Source organism: Papio anubis, chromosome 16 (assembly GCF_008728515.1).
Source record: "Papio anubis isolate 15944 chromosome 16, Panubis1.0, whole genome shotgun sequence".
NCBI classification, from domain to species: domain Eukaryota; kingdom Metazoa; phylum Chordata; class Mammalia; order Primates; family Cercopithecidae; genus Papio; species Papio anubis.
In genome coordinates, this window is record NC_044991.1 from 33,933,044 (window position 1) to 33,956,075 (window position 23,032).

At 48.1% G+C, this 23,032-nt stretch overlaps 1 protein-coding gene and 1 long non-coding RNA gene across 10 annotated transcripts in view; one reads left to right on the forward strand and one right to left on the reverse strand.

The window, feature by feature from the left end:
* Positions 1 to 1,826: 1,826 nt before the first annotated feature.
* On the reverse strand, positions 1,827 to 3,238 carry LOC110740546. Its single transcript, XR_002515266.2, has 3 exons — positions 2,940 to 3,238; positions 2,498 to 2,583; positions 1,827 to 2,409 (listed from the first exon to the last, which is right to left on the reverse strand). It is a non-coding gene; the product is annotated as an uncharacterized LOC110740546 (long non-coding RNA).
* A 20-nt stretch (positions 3,239 to 3,258) lies between these two features.
* Positions 3,259 to 23,032, forward strand: part of SYNDIG1 (synapse differentiation inducing 1) — a 188,279-nt gene continuing 168,505 nt past the window's right edge. For 3 of the 9 annotated variants that reach the window (XM_003905169.4, XM_009216671.4, XM_009216672.4), the window contains exon 1: positions 3,259 to 3,801. The gene's annotated coding sequence lies outside the window, so the exon portion shown is untranslated. Of the gene's footprint in view, positions 3,802 to 3,853; positions 3,974 to 3,995; positions 4,315 to 20,262; positions 20,378 to 21,924; positions 22,857 to 23,032 lie in introns of those variants that run through there. The other 6 variants (XM_017945078.3, XM_017945079.3, XM_031656502.1 and 3 more) reach the window with 6 other exon arrangements.

The window sequence follows — 23,032 nt, forward strand, 5'->3', positions numbered from 1 at the left end:
CCTGAATCTGGCCTGGGCCACTTGATCTGCTTTGGTCAATGAGATGATGTGATGTCACCCTGAAGAGTCATGCACATTGAGGCTTGCCTTCCCTCATTGCTATCGGGCACCCCGAAGCCACCACTGGGTGAAGAACTCTGAGCCAGCCTACAGGAAAAGGAGAGACATGGCCCATAGCCAGCCTACTCCCAGAAATGTAAGGTCTTTGGCTGCCAGCTGACCGCAGATGCCTGAGTGAGCCCAGACAGCACTGTGTGAGGCAGAGGCAATCCATCCCAGATGGCTCAGCCCATATCATCAACCCACAGCACTGTGAGCAAATCAATGATTATCATTTTAAGCCACTGAGTTTCGGAGTAGTTTGTTCAGGAGCAACAGATAACTGATACACCAGCACTATAGAAGTTGCTTAAAACATAGTATCTTTCTCTCCTCCTTGTTTCTTTTCCAAAGTGCTGTAACGAATGCATGGGCAACACTGCTGATGCTGGAACTGAGCAGACCCAGACGTGCACTTGACCCTCTACTTTGGGAGGCTGAGGCAAGAGGATCATTGAGAAGTTTGAAACCAGCTTGGGTAACATGGCAAAACCCATGTCTCCACACAAAAAGAGAAAAAATACAAAAATTTTCCGGGCATGGTACTGTGTCTGTAGTCCCAACTACTCAGGAGGCTGAGGTGAAAGGATCACTTGAGTCCAGGAAGTTGAGGCTGCAGTGAGCCACGACTGTGCCAGTGCACTGCAGCCTGGGCCACAGCTCAACACTCTGTCTCAAAAAACACATTTACCTACATAACAAAACTGCGCATCCTGCACATGTACCCCTGAACTTAAAAGTTGAGAGTTAAAAAAAAAAATGTTAGCTGGAAGGTGTGGCAGCTTGCTCGGTGCCTGAGTGACAGTTCTTCCCAGCACAGGAGGTGGTCCACAGACCTCTCTTAACTCTGAAAGTTCTGTAACTTCCTCTGAGATAAGCATTGTTGAGGTTACCCCAATTTCCAAGAGAGTTGGTAATTTCTACTGTGTCCCATTGCCTAATATGTGACAGCTCCTCGCTGACTTTCTTGAAAGTCTCTATTTCAATGCTATATCATAGCATACTAGATAATATTTCAAGCCACAATAAGGGAATCACAGGTAAGAGAAACTGCCCATCGTGTGCTGGGCCACTGAGGTTCCCACCAGGAGCCCTTTGGAGCTGCTACATCTCCCAGGAGTGGGTGACATCCGTCTCTTTACATACACGTCCCGGCCCTGTGAGTTTCTTTTGCAACGAAGTGCAAGGCCCATTTGAATTGCATAAACACTAAGGGGTGTGTGTGTGTGTATGTGTGTTGGGGGGGGTGTCAAGAAAAGACAACAGACAAGACACTTGGGGATCTTGCAGCATGGGACAAATAAAAATAATAGTATATTTTTAAATCCTCTACATTGATTTCATGAATTTTCTTCCTTTTTCTCTCAAACTACTGTCTTTCTTCAACAGACATCAATTTCTTGACACCACAATCCAATGCGGTTTGTTTTCAGTAACTATCAGCTGCTAGGTATTTGTTCAGCACTTGGAATGTACCCAGGCAAAGAGATGTGCAAGTATAAAACAAGGGAGCCCACCCTGCAACTGGGAAAGAGGAGTTACATGTTCATTCCAAAACAGAGAAACAATGTAAAAACAGGAAAAAAAAAAAAAAAAAGAAAGAAAGAAAGAAAGTATCCATGCTCAACTCATCAGCTGGGAAAGCCTGTGTGTAAAGTTCTGAAGCCTGAAAACTTTCAAAGAATCAAGGGTATAAAGGGTCCAGAAGAACTCAATACAGGACACAATTGCAAAAGTATTTTCTTCCTTTAATTTCTGCAACCCTCACTTTTGGAGGGAACACAGCCAGCGGTGACCTGGGGCCCCACGGGTTAGGCTGCACTCAACAAGGTGCCTGCTTGCTATATTAGGAAGAGTCCACTTTCAAATTCAAACTGCACCCAGGAGACAAAGGCGAGTCCTGGCTGTAGCCCAGGCAGGTGTTCTCTTGTCAAAACAAAACCTGCCTCAAAAGTCAATTCAGAGACTGGGCAAGTGAAAGAGCAGTGACTTAGAGGTAGGGAACCGAGCTTGAGGCTACTCCTGCACATTGGGTCACTACGGAATCGTAATTACCCTTTTAAAACTTCAATTCCTTCGTCTGATAAATGGGATCAATGACGCTCCACCTCAAATGGGTCTAACAGTATCTGCTCAACCTAATGGCTTAGATGGGAAACTGCTTTATTCAGGAAAGGGCTCCGGAACAGTAAGCTGCTTTACTAAGGTGTGGTGGCATGTTCTTCCAAGTTGAGAAGTTCTGCTAGATGGGAGAAATGAACAGTGCCCGTTTCTGAGTGTTCCAGACTACAGCCTTGCAGCTCCGGAGACCTAAGGGAAGAAACATCAGGCATGTCTCGCGGGGCTGCAGACATGAAGATGGGGATGGAATTCAGGTGATGGTACTGGTTGCACTCACCTGCTCCTCCTTCAAATGCCTCCTTCTGGCACTCTGCATTTCAGCATTCTCTTTGGGCTGTGGAGGCTCCCCAGAAGCCACGTCCCCTGAAAGGAACATAGGAAGGACCTCTTGTTCCCGGCACCACCTTTAACTCCTGCCCCTGCCCACCAGGACACCTGGGCAAGACGCATCGCAATGGTGGGTTACCAGGCAGGACGGAGGGCTCTAGGAGGGTTGGGAGCTGTGGAACCCTGGAGCTTAACCTTTTCTGACCACCAGAGAAGGAGACTGCGGTGGCAGGACTGGGGCCTCTGCCTAGTGTTGAAACGGGAGCGCACAGATGCTTTTCTAAATAACTTTTGACCCCCTTTCTGGTAAATCTTTTTTTCATACTTGATTCTCTATGAAATCTAGACTGCAAACACCACCTCCTCCCCTCCTAGAACGCAGACTGGCTTACCACCGCCCTAGTTTCCTTCCAATTCCAACTGGAGCGGGCCCGCCATGGGCCAACAGCAGGCTAGCTCAGGGCTGAGGGGGTCTCTGGAGTCTGAACTCCGCGCCCGCTTGCTCCTCCACGGCTTAGCTGGTCAGGACTTGAACATTCGCCGGACCCATAAATTGGGTCATTTTGAACCTCAAAACCGAACCGGAGCCTGGGGAGGCCTTTAGGACCGAGGGGAGCCATCCCTCCCTCTAGTCGGGCAGCAAATTCCTGTCCTCCTAGTCCCCCGCAGTTATCCACCGCCCCCAGCCTCTGTGGCCCTCATTGTCAGACACCGGCCCCGGGCCACCCTCTGGACGGGATCCCCCGCTAGGGCCTCCCTGGCCTGGGGCAAAGTTGGTGGCCACCTTCGCGCGGGCTGCGCCTTCCTCCTCTTCCCTGCCCTCCTCCCCCGGAGCCCGCGCCCGCCTCCTCCAGCACGCGCGTTGCCAGGCTCCGCAAGCTAAGCTGAGCGGCTGGCCCCAGGGCGCCCCTAGCCCAGCCTGCCGGCCAGGCGCGTGCGACGATAGTCTCCCAGCACCCCTTCCTCTCCCGAGAGGACTGAGCTCCGCCCCGGCGCCGCAGCTCCCGACTCCCAGCCGCTCGGGCTGCAGCCGCTGCCCCGCGCCCGGCGCTCGGGGCAGCCGGGGGCGCTGGCGGCTAGCGCAGGGCGGGGAGCGGCGGGGGGAGCGGAGCGGCGCAGAAGGGAGGGCAGAGGAGGAGAGAGCCTGGGAGCGGAGGAGCAGAGGCGGGCGCCGCACCGCCCCGCATGCTCGCTCGCTGGATAGACCCGCGGGCGGCCGCTTGGGCGCACTTGCCGGGTCACCTTGTCCCGGAGGTAAGTCCCGACCTCCAGGCCGCGAGGGCGGGCGGAGGGGCCCGCAGTGGGCGGGGTCGCGGCGGGGGCAGCGAGCTGGCGGCGGGAGCGGGAGGCTGCCGGGCGCTGGCGGGTGTCCTAGTCCTGGCTCCGCCTCGGAGCGCGCAGACCCGGCGGCGGCGTGGCGCCCGCGGTAAGTCTGGGTGGTCGCCGGGACGAGACTTGGGAGACACGGGGTCGGCGGGCGGGAGGAAGAGCTGAGCCGGCGGAGAAGATGCTGAGGAAAGGGTCGGTGCTGGCCCGGGCTGCACCTTGGTGCCTTGCCACCCCGGGAGACGCGAAGGGGCTGCTGTGCGAAGTCGATGGGAGCTGCTGAGACCGAGAACTGGGAGCGTAGTGGAGCCAGGCTGCCCAGCAGGGCCATGGGGGCGCGCGGCGGGCCAAGGCTCTGCGGGTTCGCGCTACCCCTCGGAGTGACCCGAAGGAGACCAGCCGGGGCTGGTGAGCCGGGCGGCCGCGGAGCTGGGGACCTAGGTCTGTTTGGGAGTAGGAAGGGAAACGGACTAATCCTCCGAGCGGAGCGGCAGGCAAGGTGCAAGCGCGCTTGGGATGGGGAATCCCGACGGGCGACCGGGGCGGAAGCAGGGACTCCGGGAGCCTCCTTCCTCTAGCCAGGGCAAGACCTGCCTTCGAAAGCTGTCTGGCCCCTGGCAGCCGCGACAACCTGCAGCCCTGGGAGCCAAAGCCCCGGCGCCGAGATGGGAGCGAGCACATACGCTGTTTTGGTTCCAGTTTGAATCTCGCTTTTTCCTAGTCGTGATTTCTGCCTCTTCGTGTGCGCTCTCTGGGCAGTGGGGAGGAAGGAATGGCTCACTAGATGAGTTGGGCACTTTTCTTAGGGAAGGGGCTTTGGTCCCTTTGCGCTTTTTGCAAGACCCTAGTAGAGTGGCTCTGGCAGCCGAGCTTTGAGGCGGCGGCCAGAGGGGCCGTTTGGCATCTCTGAAAGACGAGAGGAAGGAGTCTTCTGGTAGTCCTGTTTTCCTTTGGGGGTTTCCTTGCACGCAGAGGTTTGGGCGCTTGGCACCCCGACTTCAGGTGCGCACAGTCCTCCTGCGACATCAGATGCGCTGGCGCCGCGGCTCTCCTGGCTCGGACCGATGCCTGCGACTTCCCTGGCCATGTCTTGGTGTTTAGTGCAGCAGACACCGGCCGAAGGCTTGGCTGATCGGGGGTGTCGTGGAGGGGAGGGATGGGCATTACACAGTGGCTCCGTTTTCTGGTTGGAATCAGTTGGTGGGGCGTGCTCGCGCGCGTCTGTGTATCTGTCCGTTCCCCTCCTACAGCCCAGCGTGTTTGGTCTGAGTCCAAGGAAGGAGGTGGTGTGTGTGCTGCGTAGACCTGCGCCTGTGGGGTGAGCAGCCTCATAACAGCCCCTAGAGCCGGCCAACTTCTCAGTGCTAGGCTGCGACCTCAGGGGCCGCCGCGTCGGGGATCGGAAGTGGTCTTCAAAGAGGGGTCTGGCTCTCGAAGTCCTGGCAGCAGCCGAAGTGAAAAGGAGCTGCCAGGAGGCGGGCGGGCAGTCTGATGTCCGTTCTGGCGCGGACAGGAAGAAACTGAAGTCGAATTTTTAGATGAATTGCGTGCTGTGTTTGGCGGTAGTGTGGCCCGTTCTTTTGGAGGTCCACACCACAGGTGTGAGGCCTGTGGGCCCTGAGGAAGCGCCCTCCCCTTGTTTTCTCCCTCCCCTCTCTCTCCATCTCTCCACCGCCAACCCCTTTCTTTGCGAGGAGCAAGCCTGACTTAGTAGCTGATCGGCGCCCTCTCTCACCCTGCCCCCGTATCCTGCATGAAAACGGAATCCTCATAATCAAGAGGGCCTTGTTTAAAAAAAGATGGAGAAATCTATTTTTAAACTATTTTATTATGGAAAATTTCAGTGGTACACAGTGGCAGACAGAGAATAGTGCCCTGAAGCTTTGTGTACCCCCCACCCAGTCACCACCTGCAGTTACCTTTTGTAGAGTTTTGGAGGCCTTATTTGATGAAGTATTTCAAAACTCATTCCAAAATGCTAAGTATTGGATAGTATGTTAATTAGCTCCATTCAGCCATGACACATTGTATACACATATCACAGCATCGCTTTGTACCCCATAAACATATACAATTATAATTTGTTAATGTCTGATAAAATAAACTAATTCATTAAAAATACAAAATTACTTTGATATAAACTTCAAAAAAAAAAAAAAAATTCCAAACTCACCTCACCTCTAAACACATCCGTCTGTATCTCCAGCTGATGACATTTCATTTTATGTTACCTAACTCTCAGAAATGTCAGTTTTTAATAACCCCATTAGATTATAGGTGATATTAAAATAAAAATGAAGGCCCCCTCCATTCCCACTTTAGGGTAGAAAAGGAAAACCTGCTAACTCTCCTTAGGGCGTACAGGGGCGAGATATTGAAGGAAAGACAAGTCCAGATCTCTGGAAGAGAGACATATTAGCAATAGGACAAGACTTATCCTAATTCATGCAGGGTGTAAACATGATTCTGGTTGAGCCATGATAGGCAAGATAAATTTTTTTTGATAAAAACTTTAAAACTCAGTTCAAAAATTATAAGCAATTAATGTCTTCCACATTTAACATTGAGATAAAGGTGCTCCACCAGACTTATTTTTCTCATTAATTTTAAATCATATTTTCTAGGGAGTTATTACTATTATCAGAGAATAGAAAGTTATTTTCTTATGTAAGATTTCTATCGGAGGCACTAGTCGGTGCTATGCTGAGGTTCATGGAGCGTACTGAACATTTCATTGTTTAATTAGAAAATGTTTGGTCGTCCTCCAGGTCACACCTGCTCTGCCCTCTGAAGAGGCTCTGGGCTTGCTAAGATGTGATGTCCAGTGTGACTTTTACTGGCTGGAGAGGTGTGGCACACAGGGAGGCACTGGAGGCAGTGGGAGGGGATGCCCTCCCTCCACCAGCCCCCTCCCATCCTGCACACCTCTGTGCTTTCCTTTATATAAAAGCAGTTCCTAAAAATTGTCAATGACGTTCTTAGAGGAGTCAGTCAGACTTTTGAGTACCTTTATAAAGTGCACTATTTAAAGGCGTCCTTAGTTAACCTCTTGTAAGATGAATAACCATCTTGTAGGTGAGCAGTTTTATGTCCTGTCACCCCATCCCCAAATAAAACCTTGTCTTTTCATGACTCCAGCTTGGCCTGTGCCCCTCACATTGGCCTTTCAGATCCTCATGCACATTGGAAAATGCAGGTTCCATCTCAGAGTGAACGCACTGCTGTGGCCTATAGTTTGAACAGATGTCACATTATCAGCAAAATTCTTTGAATGAGTGGGTAAAGTGGCAAGGACTGAAGTATGGGGTGTTATTTTGACAACACCAGCAAAACACGGGGGGTAAGTGACTAGCAGAACAGCCTGTTGTATCAGTGGAAAGTTGCATAAGGTCATTTTGGGGCAGTGCATTGATAGAAGTTTTTGGAGCCATAGCTCTTGACTCAGCATCACTACACTAGAGGCATGGTGTCAAAATCTCTACAAAGCAGTACTGAAAACAGTAGAGATAGGCTGACCAGGTCTCTAACCACATCACTGGAATTAGAATAATGAAGTTGGCAGTGGGAGTTTTGAAAAATGTGGTTTCTCAGCATTCTGTATGCAAGATGCCCATTTTGAATGATTCCTAAGAGATCCTAAACTTGTGTTCAGAGAGCAGCTGAAGTAACCTGGGCACCAGCTATGATTCAGTGCCCTCGTGACTGCTTTGCTTACATCCAGGCAGCATATTGGATTGTGCGGAGAGTGGAAGAGGGATGCCCTGGGGAGACAGGTGTGCAGAGTATCTCCTGTCCCCAGGCTGCTCCCTCTTTCCCCTTGGGCCTTCCCCGAGTGCCATGAGCAGACATAGGCTCCAGAATCTGAAAGGTCCCATTTGTTCTCTCAGAATGCCATGTGAATACAAACTTTACCCAGAGAAACTTTGAGACAATGAAATGTCCTCAATCCAGTGTCTTTTTCGTTTAACAAACTGTGACAACATTAATGCTTGGTTTTCAAAATCCTGGAAAGAATATGGTTGAAAAGAAACGATCTCAGAAAAGTGACGTGGTTTGTCTAAGATCATTCAGCTAGCAAGCAGCAGAGCCCAGAGTCTGGAGCCTACAACCTGTCGTTGGCAAGGGTGAGGATTGGGACAGTGCGTTTGCACTCACTTGGGGTGGACGGACACATGCACAGGAATGTGCCCAGGGTGCATACATAGCCATGTGGGCTAAAGATTTATGAGAATGTATAGGAAAGGCATGTGAGCAATAGCTTATGAAATTTAGCCTTAACATAACTAAATTTAGATTCATATTACCTTATAAACTTACGTGATGCATTCTCTAAGATGGAAACATTTTTAAAACAGATTACCAACAAACCACCACCCTCCATTTGTAATATGTGATGATTCAAGATGCAAGCATGATTCAGATAACAAAATGTAAATCTTCTTAAACTATTGTATGATAAATGACCTGTTAAATTACCAAAAACAAAGAAAAATAGAAATTCTAAAGAACAACAACAGATAAGCTTCGGGATCAAAAATAACTGTTAGAACCAAAAATAACAGAACCAGGAAACATTATACACAGGTAGAAAATAATAAAAATAAAAGTTGCTTCCAAAGGCACAACCCAGGGGATAACTTCGCCTGTTTAGTTACGTAAAAATAATTTAAGAGTTCAGTTAGCATTATTTCAGAGGCATGGGCCTTTTGCTCTGGAAGTTGCAATCAGTGTTCAGTGTGAAAACACTTTTTGCTTGGTTTTTAGTTCTTAACTGAATTTTGTGTTAATAAAATTCATTTTTAAATACTGGTGTGGCATTTAGAGAATGAGTCTGACGGAGAGAGTACTTGTGTGGATTTTAAACTGGGTGTTTCAAAAAGGGCTCACTTAGGGTAAATTTCTATTTTGAACAATTCTTAGGTCTCCAACAAGTTCAGCTGTTATCTATCACTTGACCTCACTGGGCAGGCACTTTCAGATGTTACCTCCATCTGTTACTTCCTTAGGTTTCCTCTCTTTCAGAAAACTTCAGTGCCCAAAACAAAACCAGAAAGCAAACACATTTCAGATAATTCTAACTACAAAAGTTTTATTCCATTGCCTCAACTTTAAACTACAGATCTTTCTGAAAGGGAGATACAGTAATCTTACCTCAAATACATTTGGAACCACCCCCCACGCCCCTGCTTGGAAAAGCAAATAAATGAAGTGTTATAGAAACTCACTCTTCTGTCATGCATACAATAGTCAGTTTTTAACTTCCTCCTATAGGAGGAAGTTGGTCTTCACATGTTGGTGGTACAGACCCTCAGCTGGCGTGGGTCTGAGAGACAGGAGTTTATCCCTGAAGATCCTAATGGGATTAAGTCCTGGGACAGTTTCCTAGTGGAAACCCAGTAGCCATGCTTGGGGGTGGCCTGAGGCATTAGCTTTAGGGTAGACCCCGGGGAAGCCCAATTCATCCTACAAAAGATTGGTACCAATTCCACTGTTAATTATTTGCGGTTTCTAAAAGTGCATTTAATAAAGCCTATGTGTTTCTGTAGCCAACCTTCATGTCTGACATCTCAGCCTCAGCCCATCACCCATGTGTCTCCTTTATAAGAAACCTTGTTGTTCCGTTGAGTGCCCCATGGGATAATGGCACAGCACGAGTAAGGCAGTCGAAAGAGTCAAGATGTGATAGGTGGTGTGCATGGTTTCTGAGATGCTGTCTAAGCGCAGGGACTGGCCTGGGCTGGCAGGCATAGATGATTGACTGTCACAGATTGACTGTAAGAGGCACTCATCTGCTGCAGATCTCCCGTGGAAACCCTGTATTTATGAGGACCTTGGAGAGGACCCTGCACCGGGCAGTCCCACCAATCCTAACCCAGTCTTGGAATGCTTTCAGATACCTCTTGCCTCTTTTGGCTTTACTTTTCTCTCCCAATTCCTCACCGTTTCCATAGTGCCTTTGTGACAGGTGGCTCCACAACAAAGAACTATGAGCTGATTAATGTGCATAGTGTCTTTTTTTTTTTTTTTTTTTTTTAAATGGCGTCTCACTCTGTCACCCAGGCTGGAGTGCAGTGGCACAATCTCAGCTTACTGCAACCTCCACCTCCTGGGTTCAAGCGATTCTTCTGCCTCAACCTCCCAAGTATCTGGTACTACAGGTGCACTCCACCATACCTGGCTAATTTTTCTATTTTTAGTAGAGACAGGGTTTTCACCATGTTGGCCAGGCTAGTGTCGAACTCCTGACCTCAAGTGATCTGCCCTCTTAGCTTCCCAAAGAGCTGGAATTACAGGCATGAACCACTGTGCCCAGCTTAATGTGCATAGTATCTTAACAGTTTTTTTCTTATATACTAAACCTAGAGATACAGCTCATTCATTTCAGTACTCTAATAATAGTTTAGTGCTCTAAATTCCCTCACAAAAACAGGTTTTTGTTGAAAGCTAACTTTGAGTCAAGGGAAATAATCTTCTTTGTTATTTCTAAGTTTATTCTCTGCCCTTCATTCTTATCCTGACCTTTAAAAGCTGTGGATATTGGCCGGGTGCGGTGTCTCACGCCTGTAATCCCAGCACTTTGAGAGGCTAAGGCGGGCAGATCACTTAAGGTCAGGAGTTCAAGACCAATCTGACTAACATGGTGAAACCCCATCTCTACTAAAAATAACAAAAAATTAGCTGAACTTGGTGGCGGGCACCCCTAGTCCCAGGTACTCAGGAGGCTGAGGCAGGAGAATGGCGTGAACCCAGGAAGCGGAGTTTGCAGTGAACCGAGATCCGAGATTGTGCCACTACACTCCAGCCTGGGTGACAGAGCGAGACTCCATCTCAAAAAAAAAAGAAAAAAACTGTGGATATTATATTAAGTATCACACCTTCACACAGTCCATTGTTTTCACTTTGTTCACAATGGGATCACTAACTGGAAGCCTCTCCTAACTGGTCTGGACTTGGCAAGGACCCTACAGCCTGCAGCACAGCTGTCTATCCCACTCAAGTGGCCTGGAACAAGGAGGGTCATTTGTCCAGCTGCATTTCTGTCCTTCTGCCATCCGCTCATCCGCTGTGGCCCTGCTCGTGTGGGTCCTCTTGTGTAAGATTCATTGGTACACTTGCTAATCTGAATGTTCTGGGTGTAGCTGTATTAGCTGTGAATCGGAGCCCTGGATGTATTTGAGGACATCACAGTCTATTTTAGAACCATAGAGATAAAATGTATCTCTTGACTCAATATGTGCAGAATTCGGTAGCTTCCTTCCTTGCCTATTGCTAGACCTCGAATTTCTGATTTGCCACATACCTTTCCAGGAAAAAAATGCGTCACACTCTTGGGACACAAAAAGAGTTTGCATCCCTAATCCCAGCAACGGTTCTGTCTGTTGCTCTTCACATGCCTACAGGGCAAAGTGGCACAGGGCTGCTCAGTGAGTGCTGGGGTGACCAGGTGGCCCTACCGTCTCACCATTGGTGTTGGGCCATAGCCAGTCCTCAAACACTGTTTTTTTTTTTTTTTTTTTTTTTTTTTTAACCAGAGCAGGGCCACATGGGCACCTCCCTCCTCCCTAAGCTCTCCTGCATCCCATTGATTGTCTGCAGTCACCCATCTGTCCCACCCAGAGTCTGGCACTGCAGTCACCAGCTAGTCTATTCTACTACTTCAGCCTTGCCCCAGGTGCACCTGGGACTGTAGCACTCAGACTCACAGACAGTGGGAGCAAAGGGCTTCCTAGTGGTCTCTGGATCAGAGAGCCAAGCTGTAAACCATCTGTGACTGCCCTGCCTCCCTATCATCTTGTCCTCCAGCGATTGCAATGCCCTGGATACCTGCAGAGGTTACTGAGGGGATGGGGTACACTGCACCCCACTGCCCCTGGCTCCAGTGTGTCCTGGACATTATGCAGAGGGCCAGGTCAGTGCATGGAAGTGGGGTAGGGAGAGCCATGGCTCTGCGAGATACTTGCCCTTCAGGGGAGACTGAGGCTGGGGTGTGATGGAGTGTGATGGAGGGGCTGATGGAGAGCCCAGCAGTGGTCAAAGGATGGACCTCAGTCACTAGCACTTCTACACGGTTATAGATATTCCAAACTCCAGGCGTTTCTGACCTGTCTGGACCTAAGACACAGACGTGGGCTTCTAGCATTACTGACCTCAGGATTTAGCTCTGGGCTGGGCAAGAACTCCACCCTGCCAGTGGCCAAGCATCCTTTCTTGGTAGAACCTGGTAAGCCCTATGCCTCGCGGTGGAGCCGCCTGGCTGCTCTAAAAGGGTGGCCCTGCTCTTCAGATCTGGGTGAAATAGAGGTGAGCTAAACAATTGTGGGGAAATAAAGGGAGCTCAAACCCAAAGGGTCAGATTAAAGCTGGCAGGGCCTGTTTGGATGTTGTCATGAAGGTGATTCAGGAAGACCACCAGCTTTAACTATTGGTGCCTTGTTGCTTCAGTGTCTCTCTCAAGGACCAGAGTGGCAGCGCCAGGCAGGGCAGGGAGGAACCCTAGGAGGGAAGGGTGGAGACTGAGCTTTGTCTGCTATTCCATGTGACTCCCTCAGCAAGCTCCCCAGATGCCTGTTTGACACTTGGTGGAAAGAAGGGACCCAGAGGGCTTCCCCAACGTGCCATCCAGCCTCTGCATCTGCCAGATGCAGAGCCAGGGCACAGGGACCCAAGTTTTTAGGGCTTGTTTGCTTTTGTATTTGTCTTTAAAGTGCATTTTTTTTCTCACCCACCATGCTCAGTTTTCTTGGCATTGCTGGAACCCAGAATACTGTTTGAGACAATGACAGACCCCGTGCACTGTAGACAAATAGATGCAGACAGCTCTGGCTTCCAGCAAGCCCCAAGTAGGACACAACATGATGAGGACACTTCTCTATCTGTGCTTTTCGGTGGTTTCCTGGGAGGAGAACACCACAGCCAGTCAGGGGCACCATGGGCGAGGGGAGGCCCAGGTCCTAGGCCAGGCCAGGAGTCATGCACCTAGAAAAGTCTAGGAGAACAGAAGCCTCCCACAGAACTCCCAGGCAGGCAGAAGGGAAGCCGCATTCCTGTAATGCCAGAGGCCCAGACATTTAGAGAGAACGTCGCATTGAACTCCGCAGGACAGCAGGTCAACTTTTAGACCTTGTGGGCACTGTGTTCTTGTCTTGCTCTCAGCATAAGGCTTTTCCCGGAAGATGAAAATATTCTTTCTCCTTAGACACTGCCCAGAAATGCTGATCTTCCTGGAATTTCTATTCAGAGCTTGAAATATTACAGAAATGTATATTTGGTGAGTTGGGCTCTGCCAACTGTTTCAGTTGCTCCTTAAGGCTAAGTTGGTGCCTAATTAGAGTAAAAACAAAGATGAAAATTGTTTCTTGGGGACCCAAATCAGAGGGTCTCTGTCTCCACCAGAGCCTGGCCCAGCCCTGGAGAGTGACTTGGGAGCCCCGTCTTGACAGGTTCTTCCCTCTCTTCTGAGACCTTCTCCCCAAGCCCTCAGCCTCCTTGGATTCCACCCACCAGACCTTCTCTGTCAGAATGGAGTGGCCCCAAGGGCAGGACTCACCGCTACCAACTGAGCTTTCCTATGTTCACAACTGGCTGCCCTGCATATTTTCCTGTTCCTACCCCTTACCCAACGTCATCTCTGGGAAGTTCTCTGGGGCAGCAGCCTCAGTGAACCCATTCTCTGTCTGCTCCCTCCAGCCTCTTGGGCTTCCCTTTCCATGCCCCTTCCTCTGATAATGATACTGAGTAACCCAGGAATCCACACTAGAAACTCCCTCAGCCCCTGTGCTCCTTCCTCTTCCTCATCACTAGATCTAAGTATTTCCTGCCTCTCTCTTGCATCTTTTCCACCCTTGGCCCTGTATGCACACTCCTCTCTTGCTGGATCATCTCAGTAGCTTCCTGCAAGCTCTCCCTGCCTGCTGCATTGTGCCTCTTGCCTCCAGGACTGCCAGGAGAGTGAGCTGTCTCAAGTGCAGATCCGCCTCTGGGACCCTCCTCTCGAAGCCCACTACTGGCACAGAACAGGCTGCTTGGGAAAGATACAAGGCAAGGCTGTCCTATCAGTCCCTGTTCACCCTCCAGCCTCATCCCCATTTCTCTAGGTGCCCAGAACACCGAGTTACTCCTGCCCCTGCCATGCACAAGTACATGTGCACACACAAATGCCTGCACACACACACACTCCATAGTCCCACATGTGCACATGCACACACACACACATTACATAGTCCCACACCTCCCCCACCTGCAGTTGGCTGCCTCTTGCCTCTTGCTAATCTCCTCTGAGGTTCAAAGGCTTAGCTTGATCATCACCTCTTCCCAGCATCCTTCCTCCAAGTTCGGCGTCCCTGCTTCTAGGTGCCCTTGGCACCCGAGCCCACACCAACACTGGTGTGGCGTTAGCAGAACAACCAAAGATGAAATATCTACGAAAAACTGTCAAGAAATGTGTAAGACCTATATAATACTATTTCAATCAGAATGCCATTATTTGCCTTTTGAGCTTGACAGAATTATTCAAAAGTTCATGAAAGAATAATCAGGCTACAGTACTACATTTTTTTCAGTGAAGAAATGTCCTACCAGATAATAAAACGAAGTGTTCAAATTACATTAATTGACCTCAAATCCACTAGTATGGCTACTGTCAAAAAATCACAGAAAATAACAAGGGTTGGTAAGGATGTTTAGAAATTGGAACCCATGTGCACTACTTGGGGAACTGTGAGAGGATGTAGTTGCTAGGGAAAATAGTGTGGAGGTTCCTCAAAAACACTAAACATAGATTTGCCATATGATCCAGCAGTCCCACTTCTGGGTATATATCCAAAATAATTGAAAGCAGAGTCTTGAAGAGATATGCACATGCCCATTTTGATAGTAACATTATTCACCATAGCTCAAATGTGGAAGCAAGCCAAGTGTCTATCAGCGAATGAGTAGATAAGCAAAATGTGCTAAACACATACAGTGAAATATTGTTCACCTTTAAAAAGAAAAGAAATTCTGTCATAGGCTACAACATGATGAACCTTGAGGATACTAAACTTCGTGAAATAAGCCAGAGACAAAAACGCTCATACGATATGATTTCACTTATATGACATACTGAGAGTTCTCAAACTCAGAGGCAGAAAGTACAATGGTGGTTGTCAGGGTCTGGGGAAGGGGAGATGGGAGTTATTGTTTAAAGGGTATAGAGTTGCATACGTGCAAAATGAAAAAGTTCTGGAGACTCCTTGCACAGCAATATGAATATACTTAGCACTACTGAACTCTATACTATGAAATGGTTAAGATTATGTAAATTTTATGGGGTGTGTGTGTGTGTGTTTTGCCACAATAAAAAAAAACCACATTAATTGGAAATGTAAGATTCTAGTTACTGGCATGTAGTTAACAGGCTATTCTGATTTTCTACTGTTGCATAACAGACTGCCCCCAAAACTTAGAGTTCATGGATCTGTGTGTCAGGAATTTGAAAGGGCACAGTGGGGACGGCTTATCTCTGCTCCGTGGCTCCTGGGGCCTCAGCTGAGAAGACTCACATGGCTGGAACTGGAGTCTTTGCCCAGGCTGGGCTCACTCAAAGCCTGGACCAGGAGCACCTACACGTGACCTCTCCCTGGGTTTCCTCCCAGCATGGTGTCAGGATGGCCAGACTTCACATGCCGAGGCTTCTGCTCCAAAAGTCAGTGTGAACACGGTCAAGGCTGCACGCTCTCCTGCCCCATCTCCACAGCCACTCTGGGTCAGTGCCGCAGGATTCTGTTGATTATAGGCAAGTTTCTAAGCCAGCCCAGAATCAAGGAGGCAAATTAGACTCCACTTTTGAAGGGAGGTGTATGAAAGAATTTATGAACCATACATTCAATCTGCCATGCAGACAAGTAGGTCAGAGAGAGAACTCTGACACGGATGCCAGCCCCAAGAGCCTAGTGAATGTGTGGGAGCTGGTGGGGAGAGCTGAATTAGTCAATGTGGAGCACTTTGGAAGTAGGTAGGTGGGCTATAAAGTCAATTTATACCTCCCCATTTCATAAAAAGTTCTGAATGTATTTTAAAAGCATTGATAAATAAATATTTTAAAAGCATGAATAAATTCAGCCTGAACATCTTACCAGTAATCCCAAGAGAAAAATAATTGATAAAGATTAAATATATGTACACATTCTGTACAACAGGCACTGTAAACAAAATTGAAAAGCATATAATAATCTGGAAACAAACATTTGCAACAAATTAAATGCTTAATAATCCTCCCAGAGCAAAGAAGAAAACACAAACAACCTTATTAAAAACTGAGTTCATGCAATGGAGAAAAAGGTGGGAAGAAGTGGAAATAACTAAGAAACAAATATATGGAAAAACATGCGTTTATCTTTTCTTGTTTTTTGGTTTTTGTTGTTGTTGTTTTTTCTGAGATGGAGCCTCACTCTGTCACCCAGGCTGGAGTGCAGTGGCGTGATCTCTGCTCACTGCAACCTCTGCCTCCCAGGTTCAAGTGATTCTCCTGCCTCAGCCACCTGGGTAGCTGAGATTACAGGTGCATGCCACCACACCTGACTAATTTTTTCATTTTCAGCAGAGATGGGGTTTCACCATGGTTGGCCAGGCTAGTCTCGAACGCCTGACCTTGTGATGCACCTGCCTCAGCCTCCCAAACTGCTGGGATTACAGGCGTGAGTCACCATGCCTGGCTGTGCATCTTTACTTGTAATGATGAAAACGCACATTGAAGTTAGGGAAGATACATCTTTCCAAAATGACTGCCCAGCCTCAGAGATTCCAGTTGCTCAGTAAAGGCACCTGAGGCAGCTCTTGGGATCTCTGGGGAGGTTGAATCTCTTGTCTTGAAAGTTTCACTGAAAGGTTCACTGAGGTCCTTCCCTTATATCCTTGGCCCCATAACAGAACCATTAAAACATTTCTAAGACACACGCAGAGTATGTGCATCTTGACTTCAAGTAATGAACTGTCAGAAAAAAACTAAATGTCTGTCAAAAGGGGATGGTTAAATATGATGCAGCTATCATGATGTTCTTAAAATAATGATTCCATTATTTTAAATCCCTGGCCCATTGGCCAGGGCTGTGCTGAGTATGTATTTATATGGATCAATGTCCGTGGTAAACTACTAAGGATGGAAAGCTAGAGGTGGTAAACTACTAAGGATGGAAAGCTAGAGGAAAATATGTTAAACATTTGTGTGAATATGTTATTCTCTGGGAGTGAAGTTTAAATATTTATTCAGATAATTCTTGAAAGCTGTTCTCCACATTGTTAATGGTATGTAGTCATGAGGAGTAGAATGGAAATAGGAACTTCCATGGTTTTAATTTTCTATGCATTGGTATGATTTCAATTCATAAACATAAACATGTTGTTTTTGCCATTTAAAAAAAAAAAACCTATTTAAACACATATCTATCCTTCGGAAATAATCAGAGGTCTGGATGTAGTGGTTTGGCTACACGTTCACATTCATACCTGATTGGGGAAGGTGGAAAGCCTGGAGCCTCCTAGAAGTTGAGTGAAGGGTGTCTGTGTCAAGCATGCAATGCACGCTGTGGCTGCAGTGTGATGCAGCGGGAATCCAAGCCGTGGGCACTCACACGCATGCAGAGAAAGGTGTGCATGTGTGGGAAGGGACTGCAGGAGAGGCCAGTACCACCATGAGTAGCTCCAGGCATGGAGTTACATGTGGATTTCATTTCCTATGTTATGTACTTTCCTGATTTTCAACTTGATCCTTGATTACTGTTTTGATTTGGAAAAAAACTCAAAAGTTTAGAAATTATTTTGTTGCCTCTCTCATTTGACTGAAAATCTGTTTCTTAATCATATTTTATGTTCCCACGTCCTATGCCCAGAGCCTAGCACACATTATGTGCTCAGCCAATGTTTACTCTTCCTGGGCTTCTCCTGGGCACTTCCCTGCCTCTTGAAAGAACGTGCTCTGCATTGCCCCCCAGGACTCCCAGTCTGAGGAGGCCCCTCTCCTCTGAGCATGTGTGTGCATGATCCTGCCTGTGGCTGGCAGCCTTGGCTCTAAGGCCCACGACAGTGGATACGTTTTCAAGAGTAGTTCATTCACCATGTATTGAGGACTTGCCATTTGCTTGACCTTGTGGCAGACCCCAGAGACAGAGATGAAAGGCTGTGGTCCCTCACGGAAGAAGGGCGTTCAGAGGCCCTGCCTAGTGTGCGAAGCCTCACTTAGCTTGACACGGTGCAAAATGGCGATCCAGGCGCAAAATGGCGATACAGGCAGGCACCGGGGCTGCAGGAGCAGGGGTGCTGCGGCAAGACGCAGCCAAGACTCAGAATGCGAAAGTGACTAGCCTGGAAGAGTAGAAAGAAGGGGTCTTCTCGGCAGAGGGTGCAAGATAGGGCAGAGGTCACAGAGGCCTCTGTGCACCTAGAAGGTGGAAGTTGGATGTGGCTTCGAATTCAGTCTGCACCAGTGGTGTTTGCTGAGATCCAGGTGCCCACACGAGAAACAACAGATGGCATCAGACGAATTCAAGTACAGTCCTGGCTACCTGTTGCTGCCCAGGTTGCCCCAGAATGTATAGCATGAAAACTGCTGAGGGTTGGGAATATTGGAGGGGTCGGCTGGGCGCATCCAGCCCCATTCTCTCAGGCAGGTGCTGTCAGAGTGTATCTGGAGCCAGAAAAGTGGGGGCCTGGGGCTACTGGGGGTCAGCCGGGTAACTGTAACCTCTGGTGTGCTGCACATGGTCTCCCCACATGGACGACATTGGCCTTTCTCACAGCATGGCAGCCTTGAGGTATTAAATTTCGTAAGAGGAAGGCCAAGGCTCCGGTTTGAGTGTTCTAGTAAAAGACAGGTTGCATGATCTTTTCTGACCTAGCCTCAGAGGTCAGGTCACGTCACACTCCTTCTATTCAGGGTGAGTCTCAAATCCACCTGGGTTCAAGGGGAGGGAGCAGAGAGACCCCATGTTTCACTGAGAGGAGTATCAGGGCCATATCCAGGAATAGATGTGGGATGGGAAGTAGTGTTGTGTCCACCTTTAGAAAAGATGATCTGACACAGATACTGAAAAACAAAATACTCCGATTACTTGCTCTACACACAGTAGGTCTTTAGATCACAAAATAATGAAAAGTAGAGCCTTTTCTTACTAGAAATTCATCTAGATCTATTTGTTTAATACATGGATTTTCTGGAGTGCTGTGGTTTGAGTATGAATTATTTATTCCCACCAAAACTCATGTTGAAATGTGATCCCCAGTGTGGCAGTGTTTGGAGGTGGGGCCTAGTGGGAGGTGTTTGGGTCACGGGGGCAGATTCCCCATGAATGGCTTGATGCTATTCTTGAAGTGGTGAGTTCTTTCTTCCTTGAGGCTGGATTAGCGCTCCAGCCAGAGCAGGTTGTTATAAAGAGGGTTCCTCCTTCTGTTTGGTCTCTTTCCCTGCGTTTACGCTTCCCTTTTGACCATCTCCGCCATGTTATGATGCAGCACAAAAGCCCTTACCAGAAGCCAGGGCCATGGCCTTGAACTGAGCTAAATAAACCTCTTGCCTTTATAAATTACTCAGTCTCAGGTATTCTGTTACAGCAACACAAAACAGACTAAGACACATAGTCTTAATTATTTTCCATTGTCTGTATAAATTCTTAGTGTGTCAACTTGTTCTTTAAAAGTATATTCTAGAGTGTGGTGCTATACTTGAGTCCATAATGCAGAATCTGGGACATAGATTTATAGCACCAATTTTGTCCATTAGATGGATGCGTTCGTCATTACATAAGGGAATTATAGGTCTTTGGAATTTTGTTCAATTCCGTCTCTCTCCAACGTTTTCACTAAAAAGACAGAAAGGAAAAGTGGGAAAAATTTTGAAGTTTCAGGTCCTTGTAGATCAGTGACTTCTCCAGACTTATGCAGAAATCAGTGGCAAAGCTAATTTCGATATAATTTGGATACAGTTTTTTTTTATTGCCTTCTTGTTTTCTTTATTTCGTACGGTAATATCTCCTTTAAAGAAAGAGCCCTTTTAGCAAGTGTGTGTATACAACATAGAAATAGTACCACAACAAATGACAGAAGACTGAACATGGCTGAGTGTTATTTAGGAGCTGAACAATGGAGTTTTCCATACCTGTAAGAGTCTGGAAGCAGGAGCTACTGACTCAGCAGCTCAGTGCAGTTGGAGCTGGATCTGTATAGTCCTTGTGGTCTTTCCTGGCTCCCAGATGGCTGCTACTGCCCCCGATATCACATATGAGGTCAAGACAAGAAGTGAAAAAGGTGGACAGAGACCCCCCCAGGAGACATCTTTGGCCCAAGCTGTGTCTCATGGCCACCCTTGGTAATAAAGTATGGGGTACACGTGAGGATTTCATGAGAACTTAACTCTTCCAGCCTCCAGGTGAAGGTGGGCAAGGTGAAGCACTGACGTTCAGCAGTGGGTCCTCCACTCAGCCAGGGAGTGTCACCCCAGCTCTCAGTGACAGGCGTGCCAAGGCCACATCACAGGGTAGGTGTGGGAAGGGAAGACTGGGTGTATTTATGAAGTCAAAAGAACAGTCAGTGGTTTGCTGGTGGGTGTGAAGTTGGGTGTGGTGTGTGGGCAGGACGGCACAAGAGAGGGCAGGGTGGGTGCTGGAGAGGCGGCAACCCCCATGCCTGGGCTGGGTAGCCAGGTGGAGGCCCTGGGCTGATGCCATTGCTGCTGATCCATAGACTTTGAGTAGCACGGGTCCAGAGTGATTCTCAAGTTTCACTGCATGTTAGATTCACCTGGGGTTATTTAACAATTGGTTTATATACAAATAATGTAAAGACCAAAAATTGAGTTTAGTCCATAATATTAAAGAAGCAGCTGAATCAGTTTTGCTTACTGAAATATCTGTTCAGGCACCATTCCTCAAACTCTAATGCACGCACACAACACCTGGGGATTTGCAGGCACGCGAGCTCTGGTCCAGTGGGTCACTGGAACCCGAGAGTCTGCATTTCTTTTTTTCTTTCATGTATTTATTTATTTATTTATTTAATTTTTTTTTGAGATGAAGTCTCTCTCTGACACCAGACTGGAGTGCAGTGGCATGATCTCAGTTCCCTGAAACCTCCACCTCTGGGGTTCAAGCAATTCTCCTGCCTCAGCCTCCTGAGTGTCTGGGACTATAGGTGCATGCCAACACGCCCAGCTATTTTTTGTTTTTTTAGTAGAGACCAGGTTTCACCATGTTGGCCAGGATGGTCTCGATCTCCTGACCTCATGATCCACCTGCCTTGGCCTCCCAAAGTTCTGGGATTACAGGCATAAGCCACCGCGCCAGGCCGAGAGTCTGCATTTCTAACAAGTGCCAGTGATGACAGTGCTGCTCTCCCGCAGGACACGCTTTGAGCAGCCAGGGAATCACGGGCCAAGGTTAGCGGGGAGGGTAGGGTGGGGGTTTGAGAGTAGTTGTCCCTGGCTGGGCCATGGGAGGGAAGAAATGGCTTCAGGTGGAGAAGCTAGCAACACAGAGCTTGCAGACTTTCACTTATGGTTTAATTTGCCTTAAGTAAACTTATATAACCTGGATTTTGGGTCAAGAAATATAATGCTTAAAATTTGTCTTATGTAACAATATAATAAAAAACAAATTTTTACTATCCTTTTATTTAAACATTTGGAGGTAGAAAATCAGTGCTGTAGTTGGCAACTGCTGTGCTTCTAGGTTTACTGAGGTGAGTGTTGCAAGAGACACAGCAAGAGCCCAGGCTCACAGGGGATGATGGTCCAGATGCCAGCTCTGTCCCTTACAGCCCCATGGCCATGCTGAGTTATCTGCTCTGGTTCCCCCATCTCTAAGTGAGAGCTGAGTGCTATTATCTCAAGAATGTGAGTAATGCCTTGCAAAGGGTCCAGCACACTTTTTTGATACAGTGGGACTAAATAAATGAATCCATGTCCACATGGAAATGCACACAGGTGTGTTTGTGTACATGTGTATGTGTGTGTATAAGTATGCATCGACGCATGCTAATCTTCCTTCCTTCTGGAATATTTGGCCCCATGTGATGTGTTTGTAACAGGGGCTGCAACACTTCCTCTCATCCTGCTGCACACAGCCCTTGGCACAGTGACATTGCCACAGCTCCCGTCAAGAAGAGGAGGTCCTGGGATCTGGATCTGGACTGAACCCATAACTGTCTTGGAGCACTAGAAGGAAGCGAAAGTGGCGATGGACCCTTTCTGAGGTAGTGCAGCCAGCAGCTGTCACTCACCGCCAGACACGTCGATGAGGCTGTAGTGTGCCGATCTACTCCAGCTGACTGCGGCTTCATCAGTGACCCCAGGAGAGACCAGCCAAGAATCAAGCATCCCAGCGCAGCTTCGCCTGCCAACCCAGAAAATAAGATGACTCCATTTTAAGCCACCAACTCTTAGGGTGGTTGGTTGCACAGCAAGTAATAACACATAGCTAGAAAAAAATGAGCTAGAAATATCTCTGCATAATACTCTATATTTACACTCAACTCAACAATATAGCCCTTGAGTAAATGTTGGAAGGGAATTCAGCTGGTCATTTATTGCTCCTGCAGAGAGGAAATGTGAGAAATAATTCAGCCGGGATCCTGGCCTTGGTAAAAGGCAAGACACCATTCGAGGCACTGCATTCACAATGAACCAGACATGAGAGGCAAACAGACATTTCCCAATTGTGCACGCATACAAAGTGCTTCACACAGTGCCTTGTGGGGTGCCCCTGCTTCTCTTCAGTGCTCCACGTCTGCTCGTAACTCACTTAGCTCTCACTACCTGGTGGTGTGCTAGAACAGTGGGAGACCAGCTGGACAAGCCCCAGAGTGGGGAGCAGAGGGAACAGTTCATCCACTTCAAGCCCTTCTGCAGGCTCCAGGCACAAACTGATGAAGGACAGAATTCTTTTGTCCTGCCGGAGCCAGTGGGTGTGAACACTGGAGGAGCCGTCCCCAGGCATCACATTGGCTCCTGCCCAAGAAAGGTGAGTCCCCGTTTGTTCAGCCTTTGCCAAGAACTCTATACCGCAGGGAGGCCCACGGTGTCTCATCGATGAGCTAAGTGGGACCAAGGTGTGAGTGTTTCACAGAACAGAAGTTAAATATGGAAGACTCTTCCTGCCTGGACTCTCAGCTGAAATACCTCTCCGGTATCTGCTGA